Source organism: Dipodomys merriami, unplaced genomic scaffold, assembly GCF_024711535.1.
Source record: "Dipodomys merriami isolate MVZ:Mamm:240054 unplaced genomic scaffold, mDipMer1.0.p SCAF_5, whole genome shotgun sequence".
Taxonomy (NCBI): domain Eukaryota; kingdom Metazoa; phylum Chordata; class Mammalia; order Rodentia; family Heteromyidae; genus Dipodomys; species Dipodomys merriami.
In genome coordinates, this window is record NW_027206068.1 from 62,930,508 (window position 1) to 62,955,251 (window position 24,744).

Below are 24,744 nucleotides of genomic sequence, written 5' to 3' on the forward strand. Positions count from 1 at the left end.
ATAAGCAGAGCTTTCTAGGAGAGACTATGTCCAGGCAGCCCTGCATCTCTACTTTCCTCTAGTTTCTCCCTTCAAATCATGCTGTTATCTGATCACAGAAGGAAAATAAAACATGACTCAAGGTGTCATATTTCAAAGGGTGTTAGTGACTGTCAGCTAAAGTGATTTAAACCCCAGAAAAACTTCCATGTCCTTTTCACATCCAAAATGAATCCTCTTCAGGCCAGGCATCAATGTTAAATAAACACAGGTTCCCATTAACCTGAACCTCTGTACATTTATTTTTTTTTTAAGCGGTGTCATTCTCTTTTAAATGAACATACTAATTAGTGTATTAATAAATAGCTGAATGGAATCAATGAGACATGTAATCAAGGTCTGACCAGGAGTCAAGGCCAGGTTGAAAGAGGTGGGAGGAAGGAGAGGAGGACGGAAAAGAATCTTATTAGCAGGTTTGCTGAAGGGACACATGTAAAATCAATGCCTCATGTGCAGCCAAGATGTGGCCAGAGTTGACAGTTTGTGGGAAGCTAAGTGCTTGCCCCGCCTCTTCCTTTTGACAGGAAAGGTCCTGGTGAGAGTTAATGCAACTAGCAGGAAGGATGTTAATTGGGGCTGGAAAAGCCATTCCAAGATGGTGTCCCAGAACTTCAGTGCCAGGGACCTAACTCTTAAACCTTTATTTACAACAGTAAAAAACACACAAAAAAAAGAACATGCGAGGAGAATGTTTGTTTTCAGCAATTACTCCCTCTCAAAACAAGAAGTTCAAGCGGGAGTTATCTGTCTAGGGTTCTTCATTGGTCTTGTTCCCCTTCCCAAGTCTTGGCTTACCTTTGCCCCAAGCTTCCTGGGCTTAGGAGGTCACATGACCCACCCTTTAGAAACAGCCGTAGGGATGCTGAGGGAGAACCCTGCTCCCCCACCAGCTCTCAATTTCCTGTGACACACCTCCGATCAGGAAAGCTTGAGAAAGTGAGAAGGAGGAAATTGGTGTGCAGAGCCGAAGTGGGATCTGATTACTTGTACCTCTGCCGTTGGAAGTCAGGTGAGCATTGAGACTCCCATGTCTTCCTGCTGGGGTTCCACCCCCTTTGAGCTGCAAATCCCAGCACAGAAGAAAAGAAACCTGGGTTTTTATTTCCCTGGAGACAAACATCCAGAGAAATGCCCTTCTGTTCAAAGTGCGTTAGGTGACCGAGCTCCTCCCCCAAAGCTGGCTAAGGAATTCCAACTGAACTGGACATTGTGTTAGGCCCAGCTTTGCCCAGGACAAGTTCTCATGGAAAGCGAGGGGTTGGGGGGGGGGGCGCAAGCAGGGTGAGTCCTACTAGTAGATAGAATTTGCTCCTTAACCATGGCGGGGGGGGGGGGGGCCTGCCTGGCCCAGAGTTCCAAAATATCAAGGGGCTCTAACACCACAAAAATAAGCTTTTTCCTCATTCTGGTTGCCAGAGAAATCAGCTTCTGGGTATATCTTACAGGGAGAAAGCTTGCTGTCTGATTGCCTACCTCATATTCTCTCTCTCTCTCTCTCTCTCTCTCTCTCTCTCTCTCTCTCTCTCTCTCTCTCTCTCTCTCTCTCTCTCTCTCTCTCACACACACACACACACACACACACACACACACACACACACACACAGAGTAGCTGATCTGGAAACCTCAGCAGAGTCTATATCCTGAGGTCCATTCTTGCCAGCACCAGGTGTGGCCTGTGACCTGCTCACCCCCAGGTCCACATTTTCTCTGAGGACACAGATTAAAGCAAGTGTGGGGACATGAGGAAAGGCAGCTCCCAGTGGCCCCTTGAGTTATTTTTCACATCACCACTAATCATGTTTTGTCCCAAGAGGCTCACAGCACTGCCAGAACATCCCCAAGTTCCCCAGACCCATCAGAAAAGCCAAGGGATGACAGCCATCATCAGCTCAGAGGCAGAGCTTCCTGCCACTATCCACAAATGAAATGAAATGCAAAAGGAGGGGCCAGACACAGCGGCTCCAAGCCCAATCTGCAAACAGAAAATGAAGCAGCAGACATGCATGGGGCCTCCCTGAATGGTTTGTAAGATTCTACCCAAGTCTCTCATACCAGTCAACATCTGCCAAAGTGTTGGTAGGACGCCATTCACATATTGTGTCATTGTGTCTACCATCATGCTCTCTTTCAGTGGCCTTTACCCTAGTGTTCCTCTTCAACTACTGTTATTTCCCTGTAGCCAAAAGAACTCTGGGAGGACATGAAAAGTGCTTACATCAGAGTTCCCAAAGGTTGATCTGGCTATGTAGTAAAAAGTGGGGAATGTTAGGGAATGCTGTCTTCTCTAGTCAACCAGAATTTGGTGGGCAGAAGGTATCTTGGCGGAACAAAAGGGCAATGACTTCCCAGCATAGAGATACAGCAAGGGAAGGCTAATGAAGCATGGAAAGGAATTCGCTCTTACTGCCCTTGAGCTGTAGGTTTATAAACTACAGTACAAAGCAATAGGGATCTTATCTAAAGAAAGGAAAGGGGTAGAAATGACAAGTCTAATGGAGTACTGACAACAAAATTCAACTACTTCTCAATTTAGTCCAAAGGTGCCCACATTTGGATGGAGATAGAATATCTGATAATAACTAGATATATGAATATAAATACAGATAGAGATACGATGGCTGTTTTTAAAATCAAAAATATCAGGACACACTCCCCAGGAATAGCATAGAACATCTGGATCATGGACTGTTTTAGTGAATACAGAGCTGGTAATCATTATAGATGTGATAAAGAGTAGAAGATAGCTGTGAAAAGGATCCTGGGACTGAGGAAGACAGAGGAGAGAGAAGAAGGGACAGTGCTCCACACAATGTGACTTATAGTAGGAAGACCATCTCATTCAGGGCCAGCTGAATTCACAGAGGCCCACACATCTTCAAGAAAACATTGACACACTTAAAATTCTTCAACTCCCAAAACCTTTGTTCCCTCTCTATATGTCTCATCACCATTCCTCACAGTGGACCAATGGCTTCTCCCTTTCTCAACAAGAGTGCTCCTTGGAATAATCTGATGTTTCAAGTCTGCCAGCATACCAAGATTTTACTGATTTGGGAGCTGAGTTACCTGGGGAAGAACTAAGCATGTCCTGACAGCCAAGGGCAAAGACTCCGAATGTGACAGCTGACCACACGTGGTAAAAACCCATGCAAGCAAATCTCAGGGGCCCTTACTATAAAGTGGAAGGCTATCTGTCCAGGGAATAAGGTCTGGAGATGAAGAAAGCAGAGATAGACTCTTTGTATACATATTTTCTATTGAATGAAGGGAGGAAAACAAATTCTGTAGATGTGTGAACACACCCCTTTTGACTCCAATGGACCATTTCAGCTTAAGTCTGTTATAGGCAAATATCAGCAAATACCCTACCCTGCAATGCTTGGCATAGGCATCAGGTAGGCTCCAGGCAATAATTACCCACTAATGGTTAGCTATTGCTTCGAGCCAAAAGTCTCCTATTTGCTCTCTCCTAAAGTGAATTTAGAGTACTGGGAAAAAACCTGAAAAAAAATCCAGTCATCATCACTATGACTTGGAAAGAAAAATACATTATCTGAGACATCTCTGTAGGTCCTATAAAAATACTGTACATTTATTTACATGTGTTCACTGGCAAGACGAATGGCCAAATCGAGCCCAGATTGGATATATAAACATGGCTGCTAAATCTAGACTCTGGAGAAATTCTGGTTCTTCCAGAGATGGAGGAATTCCTATAAATATTTTGAAGAGGTCATACTTAGAGGAAGAGCCAGAATTGATGCATCAGAAACAGCCACCTGCTCTTCCTCCCTTCCATGTGCTTGTAGAAACTCAAGGCTAGCGACTCATTCAAGCCCAGTGTTAGAAACAGGTGTGGCTATTTATAAACCAAGAAATTCAAGTTATTTTAACCCAACACAGGGAAGCAAGAAGCAGAACAACTTTTAGTTCTGAAGAGAAAGGAATGATTCCTGCGGTATTACACCTCCATATATTGAGCATTTAATAGGTGCCAAGGCCTGTGCAAATTAGTTCTCCCCTAATATGTCACATCACTGTCATAGTAGTCATTAATAGACTATTTTATTCTTTTAATAATAAACTAAATATCAGGGAAGGCATGTAGCATGCCCTCATAGGAACTAGCACTGGATGGTACCTGTAAATTATGGCAGTGACTCCTTATCCACAAGGAACACCTTTGAAGACTCCACTGGGTTTCTGAAATCACAGATAATGTCAAATACCAGTTACATTGTACTTACTCCTATACTTACATACCTATAATGAAGTTTATTGTAAAAAAAAAAATAAGGCACAGAAAGAGATTAACAACAGTAATCAATAGTAAAAATAAAACAAACATAATCATATCTTTCCACAAAATAATGCCAATGTGGAAGTAGCTACACATAAACACACACAGTCTCTCTCCATCATCTCTCTGATAAGATGAAGGGAGAGAAACCACATAGGTATTGCATATAGCATTAGGCTACTACATCACTTAAGAATTCCTTGAACACATGCACCACAGTGCTATGATAGTTGATCTGATTACAAATCACTACTAAGTGAGAAGCAGACAGGTAGCATACACAGTGTGGATATGATGGACAAAGATGATTTATGTCCTGGGTGAGAAAGACTGAGAAGGCATGAGATTTAATACTACAACTTAGAAAGGGCACACAAGTTTAAACTTACAAACTGTGGGAACTTTCCATTTAGTATTTTTGGGCCTGATGATTATGCTAAGCATTGTAGGATGGGGTATCTGCTAACATGGGCTATGCTCACCTGCATCCAGTAGATAATATGTATGAAAAAGGCCTGTTCCTGCTATGTTCAGCCCCAGGCTCTGGTTTCCTGGTCAGGTAGTCTTCAACATCATAGTAAGAAGTGTAGAAAGTGAATTCTGAATAGAGGAGAACTTGTACTTTTAAGATATTTCTGTTTAAACCATGTAAGATAATAGCATGCGTGTTACTTTTAATCTGTATCTGGGGATGGTTAATTAACATCTCAAGTACTGAATCAGAAATGCAGACCCAGAGTTGGCAACTCTAAAAATCTTTTTCAGAATCTACACTGAGCACTTCAACTACATTATCCCAATGGGCACTACTGGGTTTGTTAGAGAGCAAAAGACAGGAATGATTTTTCACTGGAAAGTTAGAAGGTAACAAATCTAGATGGCTGATTATAAATAGTATCCTGGGAATCTGTGCCTTTTGGGCTCAAGAATTTGGCAAGCATAGATCCCTTTGTGACTCTGTTCTTACCTAGGGCTCCCATTAGGTCTGTGGTTCAGCACTCAAAGGATGTTATCCTCTGGCCCCAATTGAAGACTAAGCTGAAAACTATAACCAAGGTAATTCTGTACCTGTTTTTTTTTTTAAGCTTCCTTCAAGTGAATTCATCAAATCGCTAAGCCAGTACTTCATAAGCTTTCTCACTTCCTGGTACGTACAGAAAATGATAACAAAAATTTGCAATATCTTAGAGCCAAGAAAGGAGGTCTCTGCAGGCCACATGCTCCCCACGGGGGGGGCGGGGAGTGAGGATGGTCAAGGTGATGCACCACCTTAGCAGATCTTCTTACCCTGCCTGACAGATGAGCTGAGGCCCAGAGGGAGGTCTTCCTGGAACTGGCTATGTCTGCTGACTAGCAAAGATGGGCAGGGCTTGGAGAATTCCCATTGCTTTCAATAGTCTGACCCAATGGCAGAGTTGGCACAGGTTGGGATACACTGCCAGTTCCATCTGCCTCCAAAGTCTAGGCGGGTCCTTGGTATTTTACTACTTCTCGGGCCCATAGAAGGTGGCTCAATGCTTATTTGTCAAACCCATGAGAGACAGTCCCTAGGAAATGCCATGTCAAAGGGTTCTTTTCTTGGTACTATGCTGTTCCTTATTTTTAATCAATAATTTGAATGAAGACTGAGAGTCACATTTATCAAACATGCAGATGACAGTTTCTAGGACTTGTGAAGGTCATATGTGATAAATAAGAGAGCATTCGTTAGGTATTAGAGTGAGTTTCAACCCACTGAAGGAGATAACACAAAGTTTAAAGTTATCTGCTTATCCCAATCGAACTCATCAAACTCCAAAGGAAACTTAAGGTAATAAATATGTTTAAAAATTTTAAGTGAATGTTTAAAACTACTAGATGTCAGAAAAATATGTAAAACGCATACAAAAAATGAGGGTGGGCTGATTCTGCCTCTAGTTTCTAAGGGAGCTTATAACCAACAACATATACATAAAGATGAGTTTGACCTCAGGATTTTCGATCCCTGCCTCCTGAAATTGTGACCGGTTTGTCTTTGCTGTACCATAAAGAGCAATTCACTCTCAGTCCAGGTGGAAAGGCCTTACTAGACAAAGAACTGGATGATGTGTCACCAAGTATGGGTTGTTCTCCTTCTCTACAGATGTACCCAACATGCCAGCTCAGCCAGGATGTCTGGCTCAGAGAAAAGAGGAGGAAAGAGAGCTGATAAAACTCTGAAAATTAACATTTACTTCACAGAAGATGGATGGATTTTACAATAAAAATGTGTATATATATATATATATATATATATATATATATATACATACATACATACATATAAAGATGGATGGAGTTGGGGGAAATGGATGAAAATAGACAATTTACTTATAATCCCAGTTATTTGGGAAGGTGAGAAACAAACTTCAGGATTGCCTGAAGTTTAAGGCCAGATGCTTCTCTAATATACCCCAGACCCTGGGTTCATCCCCCATGCCCCAAAAGAAAACAGACCATTAACAATTAATGTCCTTATCATTTTTTTTAATGTTTCTACCTTTGTGAAACCTCAAACTGTTCTGGTTCAAGAAGAAAGGGAGTCAAAGTTAGTGGAGTTTCCGTGTTAGAAAAGAAGCAACTTCTATCCCTACAAGGCAATATAGTCCTTTGACCCTAACTCATTGGGTGCTCTATCATCATCCCACGGAAGTAAGAATGATAAAATGGAAGCATAAACACCTATGCAGACTTTCTCAGGAAACTGCTTCCACTTCCTGTACAAGTTATTTCAGAATGTGTACTGTCTTCTGCTATCCAGTCTTTCTAATACTCTTTTCAAGCTCAAAAAGTCCAGTTTCATATGGGAGGAGAAGAGAAAAATCAAACAATCTTATGTTGGGTCCAAAGGGAGCTCCTAATGTGTGTGAGACAAAGCTTTGCTTTCAAGAAGTCTGCAATTAACTAAAGGGAAATAGCAAAAATAAAAGACGGTAAATTGCAAAGTACCAGGAAATTCTTGGCAGCATGAACTTTTTGGAGAGTCTCTCAGAAAACTACTATCTTCAGAGAAAAATGCCTGGACCCATCTAACATCTAGAATATGTATAAAGTTATTTGCAAAGTTGGTTCATTAGTTAAAAACCCCACCATGCCCAGTAATATTTTAAAGTTCGCAAATCTAAGTTTGAGGTGAAAATGCCATTCTTTCAAAACAATATGTGCTAAGGAAATGTTATTTGACATTCCGAGAGTTTGTTTTCCATATTTGGCCTTGTGATATGCCTTCGGCTTTTTACTCTAGCTCTCTTGAGCGTTCTAAAAACAAACCTAGTGAAATTAAAACAGAAGAACTATTACCTCACTGCAAATCCTAGATGCAAACAAAATAGCATTTCATTCCATGATGACAGCCAGTAACATAAATACAGTTTGTACAAATTATTTAATAAGTCTATTTTAGAATATTTGCCAAGAAGGGTTGGTCTTGCTAGACTGAAGTCCTGGAAGGAGGAATAAAGGAGGGTGGAAGGAACTACACCAGTGTGCCATGCAGTCAGGCCTGGGCTTCTATATTTTGAGCATTCATCTCCTTTCTTGGGTCTTTTCATGTGACCTTAGGACCAGTGACCCCTTTGATAACCCACTGGCCAGTGGAAAGTTTTCAAAAGGAAGACTAAAATGGTAATGTAAGGAAAGGAGATACCCTACCTTTGTCTCAGGCTTGGAGATAACCTTGGAGGAAACCCAACATCCTAGTCCTGGCGGCCCCGCCACAGTAGAGAGATCTGTGTAGGGCTATAACCTGACACTCAGGCAGTGCGCACTGCTCTCTCCTTCAGTCCTGGCCACAGAGCACTGTGGTTAGGTTACTTCCCTTCTCTGGGTACCATATCTTGCCTTCTGGTCCTCAAGTAAGGAAATAATGTGTCACCAGATAAACTGGGGAAGCTGCTGTGTTCTCTGAAAGTAGAGATGCAGCTACAGCATAGCATATACAGAGAGCAGTGGAAAATGCACAAGGTTGTGTACAGAGGCATACTGTGGGCTCCTAGAAAAGTTAGCACCCCCCCAAAAAAAAGAAAAACCCACCTCTTCCCCTGCTCTTCTCCATGAGGTACCCCCACAGGACAGCTGTGTTTATTGACAGCCTGACAATCCAGAGTCAAGACCAGATCTACCAACTCATTTGTGATTGCACTGATATCTTGAAGCTAAAGGCACAGCGTGGGGCTGACCTCTCAGAGCTCCTGGTTCTAAAGGACTGACATGCACAGTGCCTGGGCTAGTCAGAAATTCTGCAGTGAGGGTCCTCTCTCCCCCATAAAAGGATGATTATCTTTCCTGGTAGCACAGGGGAGCCAAAGGTCTCCATGGAGTTGGGCAAGCCAGATGTCCCAAACTCTGCTCAAAGTCAATAGATTGCTTCCCATAGCTGCTGTCATATGAGCACTCTGATTGTGCTCAGAGAGTCTGAAAGGTTCACCACCAGCCCCCTCCATCCCTCCTACTGGATAGGGACCACTGAATTGCAAAGCTACCCTGCGGAATGCTAAGCACTCGGTACCGTATTAATCTATTTCTTTTTGCCCACTGGGAAAAAGAGTAAGCAAACACTGGTTGGCATAAGGCTGTATTTGGCATTTTCACCCAAATACCCTCACTATAGATGTGCCAAGCGAAGGTTCAAGACCACAGGGAGGAGAGTCTGTGCCTTACTGCAAGGCACTGTCCCACCAAAAGGCATTCAGATAGTATAGCCTTTGTTTAATACTCCAGATTAAGCCAGATCTTCCCTACAGGCCTTGACTGTGCAAGCTGCCTCCTACTACTTAGGATGTGAGACTGGAGAAATAAGACATTATTCCTAGCTGGGCATAAAAAAGCATTATTCCTAACTACCCAGGAGGCTGAGAGCTGAGGATCGTGATTCGAAGTCAGTCCAGGCAGAAAAGTCTGTAAGACTCTTGCTTCCAGTTAACCAGCAAAAAAAAAAAGTGATGTTGAGCGCATGGCTCAAATGGTAGAGAACTAGGCTTGAGTCAAAAAAAAAAGGCAAGCAAGAGCACAAGGCCCTGAGTTTAAGCGGCAGTCCTAGCACACATGCATGCGTGCACACGTGCACGCACACATGCACACGCACGCATACAGACACATACACACACAATTACTAAAGGGAAGAATTAAAATTTTAATCACCAGGTCTGGTGACTGAATGTTGTCTTCACTGAAAATGGAGGGCATAGACCAAGAAAGGGAACAACCTAATGTATAGAATAAAGAGCATCACCACCTTTATTCCAAGTTCACTCTGTAAGAGTCTGAATACTACTCAATCTCCCTGAATCGTCGTTTTTCCATTAGATAATAGTGGGACCCTCCTAAGGCAAGGCAGATACCTTGGGTGCTATTAAGACAAATCTCAAGGAAATGGTTCAGGATAGCATGTTTAATTCCAAACATGAAACCTGCAACTGTAAAATTCCAGAGATGGTCTTCTTGTTTCTTTACCAAGCTGCTGCCAGATCCCAAAGTGAACTCCTAAAGTCCACAACTGGGCCCAGACATAAACAGCATAGGTAAACACGAGATGAAGCTGCCCTGAACACAAGTCTCTCCTATTTGCTGGCCTCTGGTCACCTCCAGTGGCAAATCCTACATCCCTTCCCCATACCTGGAGAAGAAAGCATCATTCCTACCCCAACACTCACCCCAACCTAGCTTCCTTCTAGAAACCTCTAGCTCTGTAACCACATTACCTTCTACAAAGCTGCCTATGCCAGACAGCTATAAGATGGTCCCCAACTTCCCTTCCCTTGCTCCCATTAGCTTTACCACCACAGCCATCATCAGCTTCTCTCCTACATTCCTTTCAAATCTATCCACCCCATTCACCGGAAGCCAGTGGTCCACACCTGTAATCCTAGCTTCTCAGAAGACTGAAATTTGAAGATCATGGTTCAGAGAGTCAGCCTACACAGCCAAATCCTTGAGACTCTTATCTCCAGTGAACCTCCAGAAAAGAAGAAAAGGAAAGAAAAGAAGCCAGAAGTAGAGGCATGGATCAAATGGTAGAGTACTAATTCTAAGCAAAAACAAAAACAAAACTGAGCCAGAACTCAAGGCCCTGAGTTCAAGTCCCGGTACCAGCTGCCACTTCCTCTGGTCAATCCCCTCGAAGGTCCCCCTGGCTACTAGAATGACCAGCTTCCAACAGTTCTCCACATGGCTTACATCTAGACATTTCTACACAAGTACCTGTGTTGATTTTTTGCCTTGGAAATCCCCTAGCCTGATCACTGCCTACCTTTAGCCAGATACTTGCATGGGTCCCATTACCCTCCTCCCTACTCAGAGTAAACTCTGCAGAGGGTCTGTTCTCAAACCTCTCCATGCATGCTCATGGTACATCTTCTACCGGAGCCTTTCCTCCCATGTTCACAAAACCATCTTTGTTGGATTCCCCGCCCCCTCCCCCCTTGTTCTGCTTCTTGTGAGCTACACAGGTTGCTCCACTTATAATTCCCAGGGCAACCTCTTCCTGCCACATTGCCTTTCATCTCTCTATATACTTCATGCTATGGCCGCCCTGCACTCAAACTCCTTAACATCAGGAGCTAGGCTATTCACCTGTCACCTGCTCTTGCCTAGTGCTGGGCCCATAGTCGGTGATCAATAGATACTGACTGTATTGACTGATGAGCCATATGTCTGTACCTTTTATTCCATCATTTTACATCTAATCTCTCTAAATAAGACATGCAAATATATTTGGAGGAGTACAGTGAAAGGTGGACACTGAAGAATATCACAGCCTCTTTTGTTTTTTCAAGGTCCTCAGTTTAAACTGCTACCTTACCAGGCCTCACCCAGGCCTCTGTCTCTTGAGCTAACACCCACCCTCCTCCCCAGCCACCATCTCCAGGGAGCCCAATTGCATTGTCTCTTCTAGCCCTTGGCAAGAGGCATTTATCTCTTATAGATCTTCATCAGCAAACACAGGAGGTGCTAAAGGTGTTGTAGTGAGAGGCTTAGCTCATTCTTCAGTCTCTCCTTCTTGATTTCCTCTGACCTTGTGTGTAAATAGAATCTGCCTTCTGAAGCTCTCCAGGCCTTTAATATGTATGACCACATTCATCCTCACCTTCCCCGCTCTAGGTGGGGACAGCCAGGGCTTATTCCTGACTTTAAAGAAAGAGAAATTGAGGACTCGCCCGGAGAGAACTCACTGGAAGCTATTCAGCAAATCTAGGATTAGAAGCTAGGTCTCCCTATTTCCCTGGTCAGTACATAATACTTCTTCAATTGCTCTGAGAAATGAAAACCTCAGGATTATTTTTGCAGGAGAAGGGGGCGGAAAAGACCTGGAAAAATGCTGTGGCCACATTTCCAACAAGCTCCATTCAGAGGACACCGTAACTTACATAAATGATTTCCTATTACACCACAATTGTCACTGAAACATGACAGTTTTTGCCATTTCCTTGAAGTGTTCTCTTTGTTGTTTTTCTGTGCAGATCCCCCCCCCCCACATACAGCAAAATCAAATATGGTCCGAGCAGGAAAACAAACCACATGACACCAGCAGTCCCAGATTCCCCTTCTGTGTGACTCTGCCTGAGCAGGACCAAAGAGAATGTAATGAATAGTCCCCTGTGGGTCTGAGCCCTCTCCCACCTGCCCTCTCCCCAAAGCTCTGCTGGATCTGTACAAATAGGATTCCTTCTTTAAAAAAAAAAAATGAAAGCCAACCGTTTATGAAGAAGAAATGAAGTGGCAATTTCCCAGCATGGCTGGGAATCAATACAAGCTGTTGTCAGGGTTTTCCTTTCAAAGGGTGCTGTGCCTGCCACACTTCTCCAAAGTCAAGAGTGACAGAGCTCCAGTGCTTGACGTACAACTGCTTCATCATAGCAAGATATGTTTAGTTTAAAACTCACTGCAGCTGGGTTCGAACTCTGCTGGGACTTGATTTATGGCTAATTCATTTCTCCGATTCCTATAATTCTAAACTCAGTCACCAAACAGTTTAATGCTGATAGAATCACCAGTGCAAAGCTTTATGAATGAGTGTTGGGGGAATTTTGTTAATGTGTGTGTGTGTGTGTGTGTGTGTGTGTGTGTGTGTGTTCGCAACTGTTATTTGCTTTGGAATGGAGTATGGTGCTCAGCTAGAGCAGGGAAAAGAGGCCCTATAATTGGGCATGTGGTTCCCAATTATTAGCTGGTGTCCCCAGGTGACCTAAACCCAAATACCACCAGAGGGCTATCTTCTTTTACCCCTTTACTCATGAACACACACACACACACACACACACACACACACACACACACACACACACACACACACACACACACACACACACACACACACACACACACACACACACACACACACACACACACACACACCATTGTCTCTGTAAATTCCAGCTGTTGAAGATGCTTCCTAGGGGAATACTTATCTTTGCTCTTTGGGTCACTACTCCCATGGTGAATACCATATATTTACAGTCAGATCAGAAACTAGAAATTTCCTGCCTGTCCTCTCTCAGGTGGCAAAGTTTCCTGTCCAGGAGAAAATTGTTTCAACCATCCAAAAATTCATGCAGCTGTGTCTTCACAACTCAATCCTCCTTCATTAATTTGATAAACAAGCATTTATCTTTGTCAGTTATATTGAAGCCTCATATTCAATAAGTGTGGCTGGGAAAAAGAAATGGAGAGAGTGACTGTCATCACTCACATAGTTTGCAAACATCCCTCTTGATCTATAATGTGTAATAGAAAAAAAGTACTACTTGTTGGAAACAAGTCCACAACCTGTCTAAGCTGCATTCACACTTCTTAAGACAGTCCCTTTGGAAAACACACACCTGAAAGTTAGCTGTGTGGCCATCAGTGCAGAACTTCTGGGTCAATTCACTGTCATTTCTGAGATGCTCAGAAACAAATGACAAGGGCACAAGGAAGTTGCTGCTTCTGAAAGTTGTCCCTAACAAGTTTTAACCAATACAGAAAATCTATTTCCCTGATCTTTTTTTTCTTCTCTGAAACAAAACTTGAACTTAAAAGCTTCTGGTTGGAAGCCAGCATCAAGTCAATCTGCCCTCCCTCCCTTCGTTTTTCCTTCCTTCCTTCTTCCTTCCTTCTTCCTTCCTTCTTCCTTCCCTCCCTTCTTTCTTCCCCCCTTTTTTTTGTCAGTCATGGGGCTTGAACTCTGGGCTGGGCTCTGTCCCTGGGCTTTTCAGCTCAAGGCGAGCGCTCTACCACTTAAGCCACAGCACCACTTTCAGTGTTCTGAGTGGTTTATTGGAGATAAGAGTCTCATGGACTTTCCTGCCTAGAACCATGATTCTCAGATCTCATCCTCTTGAGTAGCTAGGATTACAGGCATAAGCCATGGGCGCTCGGCTTGTTTTTTCTTTCTCAGTGCTGAGGATCAAACCCAGGGCCTTGCACGTGCTAGGCAAGAGCTCTACCATTAAGCTTCAAATCAGGCTCAAAATGTTTCCTGTCAAACAATAGTTCCAGAAGATACCAGCTGGTTTAAAACATGCACGCACACATGCATGCATGCACACCACACACATATACACACACACACACACACACACACACAGAGTGAACCCCTATTACCAAACATATTGAAGAACAGTTGGCTAGCAATAAACAGGTTTCTCAATAGCAGGTCTGCTTCAGCTTTAATATGCTTACAAGGCACCTTGAATGTCTAGGAAGAATTCACAAGACAAGGTAGTTAGTTGCAGAACTTACTTGGCCACGAATTTTTTTTTCTTCATGGTGGTGGAGGGGTCTTACCGACTAGTCTTTGAGAGGCTCTGAGGAATGCAGCTTGGCCTGTCCTCCCAAACTATCAGCACCTAATCCAACCTCAAGTGTCACATAGAAAACGAAGCTGCAAGTCTATGGTCATCAATATGAAAAGACTACTGTATCCTACCTGTCCCACTTCTACAGGCTCAGGAAATATTTATCAATCTCTTTCAAGAGAAGAAAGCTTGGAATTGAACACTGGGAATACTAGGAGATCTAAGAAATGTCCCCTCTCAATCCAGACACAAAGCCAGTCACTGGTGGCTCACATCTGTAATCCTAGCTACTCAGCAAGCTGAGATCTGAGGATTGCAGTTCAAAGCCAGCCTGGGTAGGAAAGTCCATGAGACTCTTATCTCCAATTAACCACCAGAAATCCAGAAGTGGAGCTGTGGCTCAAATGGCAGAGTGCTAGCCTTGACCTGAAGAGCTCAGGGCAGCGCCCAGGCCCAGAGTTCAAGCCCCACGACGAGGGGGGGAAAAAAAAAACAAAAAAACAATCTAGACACAGAAGGAAATCTAGTTGACCTTGGTTTGGCAGGGGATGGGTTCCAGGAGCCCCTATGGATACCAAAATCTGAAGATTTATATGTAAAACTCTTACATATAATGGGGTAGTAATTGCAAATAGTCTATGTATGCCCTCCAATATATTTTAAACCATCTTTCAATTACTTATAATACCTAATACACTGGAAATGTCATGTAAATGGTGGTTGTACCATATTATGTAGGGAGTAATGACAAGAAAACATACTCAATACATATACACTCATCTTTTTCTATTTTCAACCTGCATTCATTGAATCTACAGATCCAGAACCCTTGGATCGAGTGGACAAGCTGTAAATACAATCTCAGTGGTCATCTCTGCTGCTACCAGCAGCAGCTTCTTTGTCATCATGAGAAAGGACAACTTGAGTCCTGGTTGCACAAAAGACTGCTTCAAGTAGAGGCTGCCCCTGTCCAGCAATAGGGAGGAAAGAACTCTCAGGTAGACCCAGGTCCCTGCCAGTAAGACACTCACATCAGTCAGTGGTTAAGGACAAGTTAGAGGAGGAAGATGGAGCCACATCGACTGGGGAGGAGAGCAGGGACAGTGACACAAGAAGAGTACAACCATCAGTCCTTTGACCAGCCTGACCTGAGAAGCGCTTCCAATCACAAGAGCTGGTTTTTCTGTTTTGTTTTTAAAATGTTTTTTTAATAGAGGGACAGCAGAGCTGGCTAGAAGCAATGATTTACAGAAAGTATTTTACTCAGAGATGCCCTCTGCTGTGTTATATTTCAGTACAACAGTTCTTAAAACTAGGAGAGGAAGCTAGGTATGGTGGCTCAAGTGTGTAATCCTAGTTATGTGAGAGGCAGAAATCAGGGATCACAGTTCAAGGATAGTCTGGGCATAAATGTTTGTGAGAACCACAAACTGAACCACCTCAATTAGTGGCTGGTATGTGGTATGTGCTGATACCCAATAGGGGAAGCACAATGACTGGACACATATCCCCAAGTGACAAGTAGAAGGATCACTGCCCTGGCCAACCCAGGCATAAAGTGAGACCCCACTTCAAAAATAACCAACACAGCTGGACACCAGTGGCTCAGGCTTGTAATCCTAGCTACTCAGGAAGTGGAGATCTGAGGATCATGGTTTGAAGCCAACCTGAGCAGGAAAGCTTGTGAGACTCTTATCTCTGATTAATCACGAGAGAGAGAGGGGGGGTTGGGGGGGTAATTAGAGTTATGGCTCAAGTGGTAGAGTGCTAGCTTTGAGCAATATAAAGCTCAGGGATAGCACCCAGGTCCTGAGTTCAAGCCCCAAGACTGGCACCAAAAACACTATTTTAAAATAACACAAAAAGGAGGTTCAAAGTGCCTAGCAAATGTGCTAGGCCTCAACAAAATAAAACTAGAGAGTAGCTGAGGTCATTTTCTTCCAAGCTTTGGCTTCCCAGTAGCTGTGCCACTCAACTTATATGAGCGGATGTGCCAGGTATGCCCCACACCACTCCACGAATGCGCTTGGAAGACAACTGTGTCTCAAAGTTAGGCAAAGCACCTGGAATCTGACCAACACCTATACTCTTTTTAATATATTAAATTTAATAACTGCTATCAAGTATTAGCCAACTGTAAGAAATAATAAAGTCATTACATTCACAAGAGCAGAAATCATATAATGTAATGAGTAATAACTTCAAGAGAGGTCTGCACTCTTCATATCATTTCTGTTTGGATCTAAGGCGAGTGACTTGCCCCCACTCCCCATGTAGTTGGCCAATGCTACCACAGCTCCATGAGACTGGGGTGTGCTTTATTGGTACATCCTACCCTGTTTTGTTCATTGCCTGGACTCAGTCCTGAGGAATCGTGTGTTCCTTAATACAGAACCTATGACCTTGATCTCCCAAATTGTAATTTCCCAGATCAGATCGGTGTGGTTCCACTTATATTTCGCCCACCTACTCAATTCCAAGCTTCAAGACATTCTTTCTACTTCCCATTAGAGTGGCTCCATGACACCTCCCTCTTCCTAAAGTTCTGATTGCCTTTCTTCCCTCAGAGAGAACGGTCAGGACGCTCCCTCCCACTCTCAGGTACCCTGGGACATGGAAATCCAGCCCCTGGGACCTGACCCCAAACACCAATCTTGACAACCGACAAGGGAGTTGACACCTGATGGAGTGGCCTGTGGTCAATTAACCACAGCAGAAAAGAAAAACCAGGACGGGGGAACTGCTGGCTATATCTACCTGCCCTGATCCCCTCTGAGTGGCTGAGCAGCAGTGGTGTTCCACTGGGAACTCTGGCTGACCTTCCTTTCCTTTCTCACCTGTCTTCCCCTCTCCCAGAGAGCCCATCCCTCGATCAGGTGCCATCACACCAGGCTCCAGGGAAGCCAAGCAGGCCAAAGTGGAGGGCCAGAGGGCCAGAGCATATGCTCAGGCATCCTTGCCTTTGACAAGAATGACCTTGTTTGCATCTGATTGTGTGTGTGTGTGTGTGTGTGTGTGTGTGTGTGTGTGTGTGTGTGTGTGTGTTGTAGAGACTTCTACAACACACATATTAAAACATTGAAAAATCATTCTAGACCAACAGCTTCATTTCAAAACTGGTTCTACGAAGACAGAGCTGGGATGATTCACACGCATACATGTCTAGAGCCTTTCCTATCCCACCGGTGGTTTTTGTTTTTATTTAAGCAAAAAAAAAAACATACAAGAATTATTCATGACTCTAAGAAAAGGTACACATGCCTGAGGTGCACATGGTGTGTGAAGGTACACACCATCACCAGGACCCAGCACGCAGTAGAATGAAAACATTCAGATGGAATGTGTCACAGTCAAGAATGAAGACAAATAAAGACCTATGTCCCATTCATGTGTATGTACATGGTGCTAGCTGGATCTCAGGTCCTCTTCACTTGCATCTACCTGTGTAGTCCTCAATCCTTGTGGAAAAGTCCCGAAGTCGGGAACTCCTTTAATCCTTTGCACCACGGTCAATTTGGCCTGGCAATCGTTGCGCATAACTTGTATTCATGTTTCCATGGAATAAACTTTAGGAAATTCCTCTTTTCCAGTATTACTTGGAAGGTTGACATTCCACATAGTTCAAACACACACCTTGATGTCTGCTGCCTCAACGCGCCCTCCTCTCTCTGTCTCTCTGCTCCTTCCACATAAAAAGAACCAGTAGACCAATTCTGCCTTGCTTAATCTCTGTTCTCTTGACTTCTGGGCCAAATCCAAGGAGCAATTAGTTCACTTTCTTGTTGTAGGGAAATGAGCTGAGCTCACGGGACAAGAGTTCTGTAAGGATGTCAGACAGGAAACTGAGCTACATTGATATCCAGAGAAGTCTTTGAACTTCTGTAGTTCTCCTTCCTAAATTTCCAGTGACCCTTTGCTCTCAACCGCTTCTGTCCTCACACCTCCTAATGAAAAGACTCTTCCGTGTAAGACCTCGGGAATTGATTGCACAGGGCTGGGTTGAGCACATTGACTGCAGAGACGAGATCCTCTTAGCTAGTGATCTGTTTTGTGTTAGAGTGACAAAACATCCTAAAATCCAATTTGCTGTTGCGAATCCTGGTTCATGGCGACGACACGGAGGAGGGGAGGAGATATCCAAGCTTAGCAGGCCCAGGGATGGTGCCTGAGATGTCAGCAGGCACCTGTTGGTTTAATTCTGCATCGTGTCTGGCTACTATTGTCCTAGGTGGGAGGTAATAAAACTCCCAGTGCATCCCTTTGATACACTCCCAAGTTTTCTAGAACTTTCCCTCAGGTTGCAATACAGGGGAAAGCCAAATAAATAATGCACGGAGGAAAAGTGTGTCTTTTGAAAATACACACACACACACACACACACACACACACACACACACACACACACACACACACACACACACACACACACACACACACACACACACACACCCTAGAGCTCCACTTGTGGCTATTCTGTAAAACATGAAGAGCAGAGAAGCCTGTGTCTGACAGCTTAGCCCTGGCTTTGGGGTAGAACAATTCCATGATCTCTTAGTACCTCACTGCCACACATACACCTCTTAGCATCAGTGTAAAACCTAATCACTGGCCTCAGTCCATGCTGTCTCTAGCTTCTGTTTTCTATCCATAAGGCAACCTGCCCAAATCAACCAGGTGTTCTAGGTCCATTCTCCCCCTCCACACACCATTGGCATGGACTTCCAACAAACCTCTGTCTCAACTGCCAACTAGGCCCACAGCATGGCATGACAGCCCCTTGCCTCTGGGTCCCCACACCCTGAGCCCTACAGTCAGTGAATGAATGAAAGACCAAGTATGGAGCCCTGCCTTTGAGCAATGTAATGGGAAAAATTCTTGTCAGAGAATGAACCTGACATCTGTTGCCTAGCAACCTGGGGACTGGGGCATCTCACTTAAACTCTCTTCTCATCCTAAATTCCTAGGCCATCAAAATGGGAATCCATAAGACGCATCTGCAGGGCTACTGTCAGGATGCAGTGAGGAAGTTCTTTCTACCACACCACCAATGCACAAGTCACTGGAGAGAACCATACTTCCGCCAGACTTGGAACTCTCCCAGAAACAAAAGTAGAGATGGAAAACTAATTTCACTCATTCACTTTTTTTCCGTTTCTCCCAGGAGAACGTGGGAGTTGCCAGCCTTCAGTAACTAACTGAGCACTTTGCTAGAAAGACCCATGTAGCCTTGTAATCTACCAACAGCTAAAAATAAAACTCGCCCCTCTTGACTCATGGGTTAACTGAAGTACCAAGAAAAAGTACATTTGTTTGAGGCCAGAGGTGATTCAAGAGAGAAAGGAGAGCCATTCTAAACTTTTTGCTGGGGGGGAGGGGTTGGGGGTGGGTGGTGGGGGGAGGGCGATGTGAGCAACTCTCCCAGAGAGCAGCAACATGCTAGGCCCAAGCAGCTAAGTAAGAAGAATCTGGGTCAGATTGTTTAGAGTTAATGTGTGGCCCTACCTACTCTTTGGCTATGTGACCTTGGACAAAGTCCTTAAACTCTCTCCTCTTCATCACTGAAAACATAGCCACAGCAGAATGCTTAAGAGCCAACCCCCACAAGGGTCTAAAATAATGCCTAATCCAAGGAAGTGTTCTACAACATGGACTACACCATCAGCATCACCATCATCACCTTCATCATCATCATCACCACCACCATCATCATTATCACCACCACCACCATCATCGTTATCACCATGAATTAGGACTACTTTCTGTTCCCATCATTTCCATGAGGATTAAAAGCAAGTTCAGGGTCCTTGGAGCCTTTTCCCTGGGGAAGCCTAGGCTACATAATCCTAAGGACAAAGATATAGGCGGGGGGACGTGAAGCAGCTTCCTTCTGGAATAAGTCCTGTGATCCCAAATTAGGACCCTTTCCTGCTAGCCTTCATGTGGAAGATCCACCTCTTACCCCTTAGCAGCGGGTTCTCTGCCTCTCCCCACCCCCTTCATTCTCCCCACTGGCTCCACCTTCCTGTCATCACTAGAACGGTGCAGCAGGACTGGAAACTAAAGAGTAAGTCAGGACAGGGAGGGGACTTTGAGCATTAGAGGAGGGAGCAGTGAGGACTGTCGCTTTTAAAGCGACAGTGTCTGCTTCAGGGCAGATCAAACCTTGCGTGGTGTGGACCAAGCATTGCTCAGTGAAGCCCACAGGGCAATTGCCCTAATCATGTGTGTCTCCCAACCCGCCGTTTGATTTATTAGCATCACGTCTTTTTTTTAATGTCGCTCTTAAATATAAATAACACTTAATCATCCAGCTGTCATTAAATTCATGTTATATTGATTTCTTGGAGTGCCACAGATTTGAGGAAGAATGGGCCAGCGGATGTGTGCACAAAACCACGAGGTGGATTAGCAAACTGGGGTGGGTGGAGAGGAAGGAGACATTGGATAAAGGAGGGAAAAGAACCCTGTTCAATTGCTCAGAGTCAGAACCAGTTACTCATGGCTTAGCATGGGACACAAACAAAGGAGGAGAGATCCCAGAACATCTGTTGCAATGAGGAATCAGAGCCAAGATCAGGGCTGATTTTCCCCTGATTGCTGCTGCCCCATCATGGCCAGTCACAGAGCCACTCCAACAGGTCTCTGATGTGCATTGTCTGTTCAGTGCTTTCTCTGGTGAGAAGGAAGAGAAGTAGCTAAGAAATGCCCCCAGCTGGCTAGGAGGAGAGAGACTGGCTGCAATTTCTTTTGCAGCAAAGCCTGGTGATAACTATGAGCTAAGAGTAGTCCCTCACCCATCAGCCTTAGCTCTCTCTTCATTTAAAAAATGCTGCTGTTCTTTAAAAAAAAAAAAAAGCCCCCCCCATTCAATTCCCAGCATTGTAATGAAAAGAATGGGGGGGGCCACAAGTAGAGGCATACTCTGCTATGTAGATTTCGCTGACTGCAGGGAGCTGGAGCAGGAGAAGGAGATACAGAGAAGGACACAGTTAGCTGCCTTGGATTCCTCCAGAAATGATTGCATCCAAGGGGAGGTTCCTGGAAGCCCAGAGGAGACTCATAGGAATCCAGGAAGGAGAAGTTTGTGGGTGTCCCACGTGAAGTGTTCACAGAAGAGGTGTTAGGGCCTAGTGCAGCCACAGTAAGGGGTGGCTAGTATCTGTGCAGGGGTCTGTGCGGGGGGGTCTTTTGTCATTGTATGTGGTCGATTGCCTTCCAGTGAGAACCAGAGAACTTAGAAGGGTGGCCACAGAAGAGCAATGGAGAGAGAAGGATGGGGCCAGACTAGACAGCCAGGCGGGGGAAATGAAAAGGTGTACAGCCAGCTTTGCACAGATGTTAACAAATGCCCGCCTGGTCCTAGAGACCAAATCTCACACTCAGTGCAGAAAGTCTGAGGATTTTTTTTTTTTCGAATCCTGATGTTCAGTTTATAACCAGCATACTGACTGCTGGTTTCACATTTATAATGATGGACCCAGAGGCTGCAAGCATACAAGAAAGAAAAGGGGGAAGGGAGGGAGGCAGAGGAATATACAGAGGACGACAGAAGAGATGAACAATTCAGGAAGATCTGCACCTAAACCTCTGCCCCTTCCACGTCCTGTGAGGGAATGTTTAACTGGGAACACCCACTTTCGCTGGAGCTTGCTAATCCTGCTGGAAATCATATGCTCTTCTACTCGAACATGAGACCTCCCTCTCCACATACTCCAAAGGGATGTAGGCACAGAAAGGGGCCAGGTTGTTTTTGCTTTTGTTTTTGCCACTGCCCAGAGGACAAGAGTTGGACCTCACTGTCACACACAGTTGGATGTATCAGCTGCATTGGGCTAGACTCTGAGAATGTATGGGTACCCACCCCCAAGTCTGTGCACACGCCCACCATTCTTAAAAAGAAAATATTCTCCTCCTGCCTGGCGTCTCCCCATTGTGAGTGCTTTGCTTTATTCTAGCTACCCTTTTCAATCAATCAAAGGGCAACTCACATCCCACCCAGCAGGAATACAATCTCCCTCCTGGGGCGTTTGCTCTTCTCCCCAGCCTAGTCTGGGAGAGAGACAGACAGAGAGAAAGATCTTTTCTGGAACTGAAAAAAAAAAGTTTGGAAATAGCAGAGCTGGGGGTGCAGGGAACCCCTTCTGCTGTGCATCCCCCTTCAGGATCTTCAAAAGCAACCCAAATTCTGTGCCCTTCCCGCCAGACCACCTAGAGCTAACGGTTCGTTCTTTGCACACACCTTTGGAAGACACATTTCTCTCATTGGTGGGTTCACAGACACTCTAAACACATGATTTTATTTGGCAGTACAACCTTACTACAATTTTTCCCCAGGTGGCCCCAAAGCCATCTCCAAGGAACAGCTATAGAAACATAGGAGCCTGCTACATGGATACATCAAACCTATTCTTCCTACAACTGAGCCTCAAAGGAAGTTACTCTTAGACGCCGCCGCCTCCTCCTCTCCTCCTCCAGATGGGAATTATGAAAATGGCCCCTTTGCATCCCCAATCACCTTCTACCTCTTCCAGAAAAAGTTTGAAAAGGAGCAGCCTGTGAAAACCCCAGCCAGGGGAAAAGGGACAGAAGTGGCTTTGGGGAAAACAGCACCTTGAGCCATTGGTTTTGCAGAGAGCCATTCTGCAGGCAGGAAGAGCTGGGCTCTTGGGAGACGCTGGCAGACCCAAGAACGCCTACTTAGGGTGGGCAGCGCCAACATGGCCATGACAGTCCTCTTGGCTTGAGGGGGGCGTCTCTTTGAACACACCCCTTCTCGATTCCCCGTTTCTAGTTCTTTTCTCTCAGACACACACCTCAAAAGCCTTGTGACAGGTGTGAGCCAGAGGCATGGGGAAAAGATGGAAAAGCCGGCCCCACGTGCCCAGGGAAAGGGGAGGGGGAACAGAGCCCCTGTCTGCCTGCGAGGTCCCCAGCAGCAGTTGGGGGTGTGATGAGACCCTCTCTTTGAAGGCAGATCTGGACCCCCCGCCCCAGCATTCTCCCTAGGCCAGCTCACCATGGAGATCCCAGCATATGCCGGGGAAGCAGGGCCACGCCGCGCGTCAGGAAAGCGTTTGCACTGCCTCTTACTGGGGAAACGCAGCGTCGGTTCCGTATGCACCGCCCTACGGGACTGCAGCCTCCCCGGCGGCTGAGGTGGCCTCCTCCCCGCACCCACGGCTACCCACGCTCTCCAAATAATCTGCCCGAATAGCAGCCAGTCCGTCCGTCTGTCCGTCTGTCTCCCATTTAAAAAAAAAAATCCCAGGTTGTCCAAAAGGCCAGGGTGCAGCCGCGATTACACTGGGCGGGTCTCTCAACATCTCCCATGACTTCTTAAAATTAAAAAAGCCAGCTAGAGATGAAAGGAGCTAGAAACTGGGGGGGGGGGGTCCTCCTCTTAGCCTCCCTAGGAGGAAAGGGGGGGGAACACCAGATCCGGTACCGAATCGCACCCTCCAAGTCCAGTGGTTACCCGAAGTCTTGCGTCCTGGAGCTGGAGAGGAGAACGAGCCCCGGGGAATCCCCTGCTCGGGCCGGCCGTGCGCTGCCGCCCACGCGGGTGTCCAGGTGGGACGTGGGCAGGTGCGTGAGTGCGGCGTGTGCCTCTGTGTGTGTGTGTGTGTGCACGCGAGTGTGCGCGCAGCGGGCTGGCTCCGGGGCAGCTGAGGACTCCAGGATCGGACTGGGTACGACCCCCTCTCCGTGGTCCCTCCCCGCGGCCCGCCCGGGCCCCTCCACCCCACCCCCGAGCCCCAGCCGCCCCCCGGCGGCGGCTCCTTACCTGCGGGCGCCGCGTTCGTCCCCCTCGTTCAGCGGGAGCGCCGCATTGACACTGCAGATGGAGCCTCTCGCCCTCCTCCGAACGTGTGCGTGTGTGCGCGCGTGTGGCTGCCTCCTCCAGCCCCAGCCCCAAACGCAAAGCCTCCACCACCCGCGGTGGCACCGGGGAAGCCGGCGGGGCCACGGCCACGCCGCCGCCGCCGCTCGGCAGGCGCCCAGATCCGAGCCTTTCTGCCCAGCCCGCCGAGGGGGGGCTCGACAGCTCCTCCCGTCGCGTCCAAGGTGGTGGGCGGTCGAATGTCCACAGAAAGGTCAGCAGACGTGGCTGGTTCCGAACGCACGCCCCAGAGCCCGGAGCCCCGGAGCCCCGAGCGGCAGTGGCGAGCTCTGTAGGGGGCTGCGGGTCTGGCGACGTGGGGCTGCTCCCCCCCACACACACACACTCACACTCACACACACTCTCACACACACCCCTCCTTCTCCGTCCCCACCCCCGCGGGCTGAATGTCCTTGATGCCAAGCGGGCACGGCGGCGTCACTCCGCGCCGCCCATGCCGGCCGGGTCGGGCTGCTTTCCCCGGGCGCAAGCGAGTGCGCTGGGGACCCGCCGGGGCTGGGCAGGGTCCCCCTCCCTTCCCCAAGTCCCACCCCCACCCCCCACCCACGAGCCCCCGGCCGGCTACGCCGCCGCTGTCCCCGCCCCTGCCGGGGGACTCGCGGAGCAGTGCTCCTCCTCCGGAGCCGGGGATCGGGGGGCTGCGGGAGCCGCGGGCTGCTCCCCGGGGAGGCGCGGGGCGGCGGCGGCCGCGCGGGTGCTGGTGGTGACGGCGG

General features: G+C 46.4%; 1 protein-coding gene across 1 annotated transcript in view; it reads right to left on the reverse strand.

Annotated features, from left to right (window-relative positions):
- The window catches only part of Plxna4 (plexin A4), a 421,273-nt gene extending 396,741 nt beyond the window's left edge, over positions 1-24,532 (reverse strand). Inside the window, exon 1 of the mRNA XM_069996788.1 lies at positions 23,915-24,532. The gene's annotated coding sequence lies outside the window, so the exon portion shown is untranslated. The remainder of the gene's footprint in view (positions 1-23,914) is intronic.
- Positions 24,533-24,744: the final 212 nt, after the last annotated feature.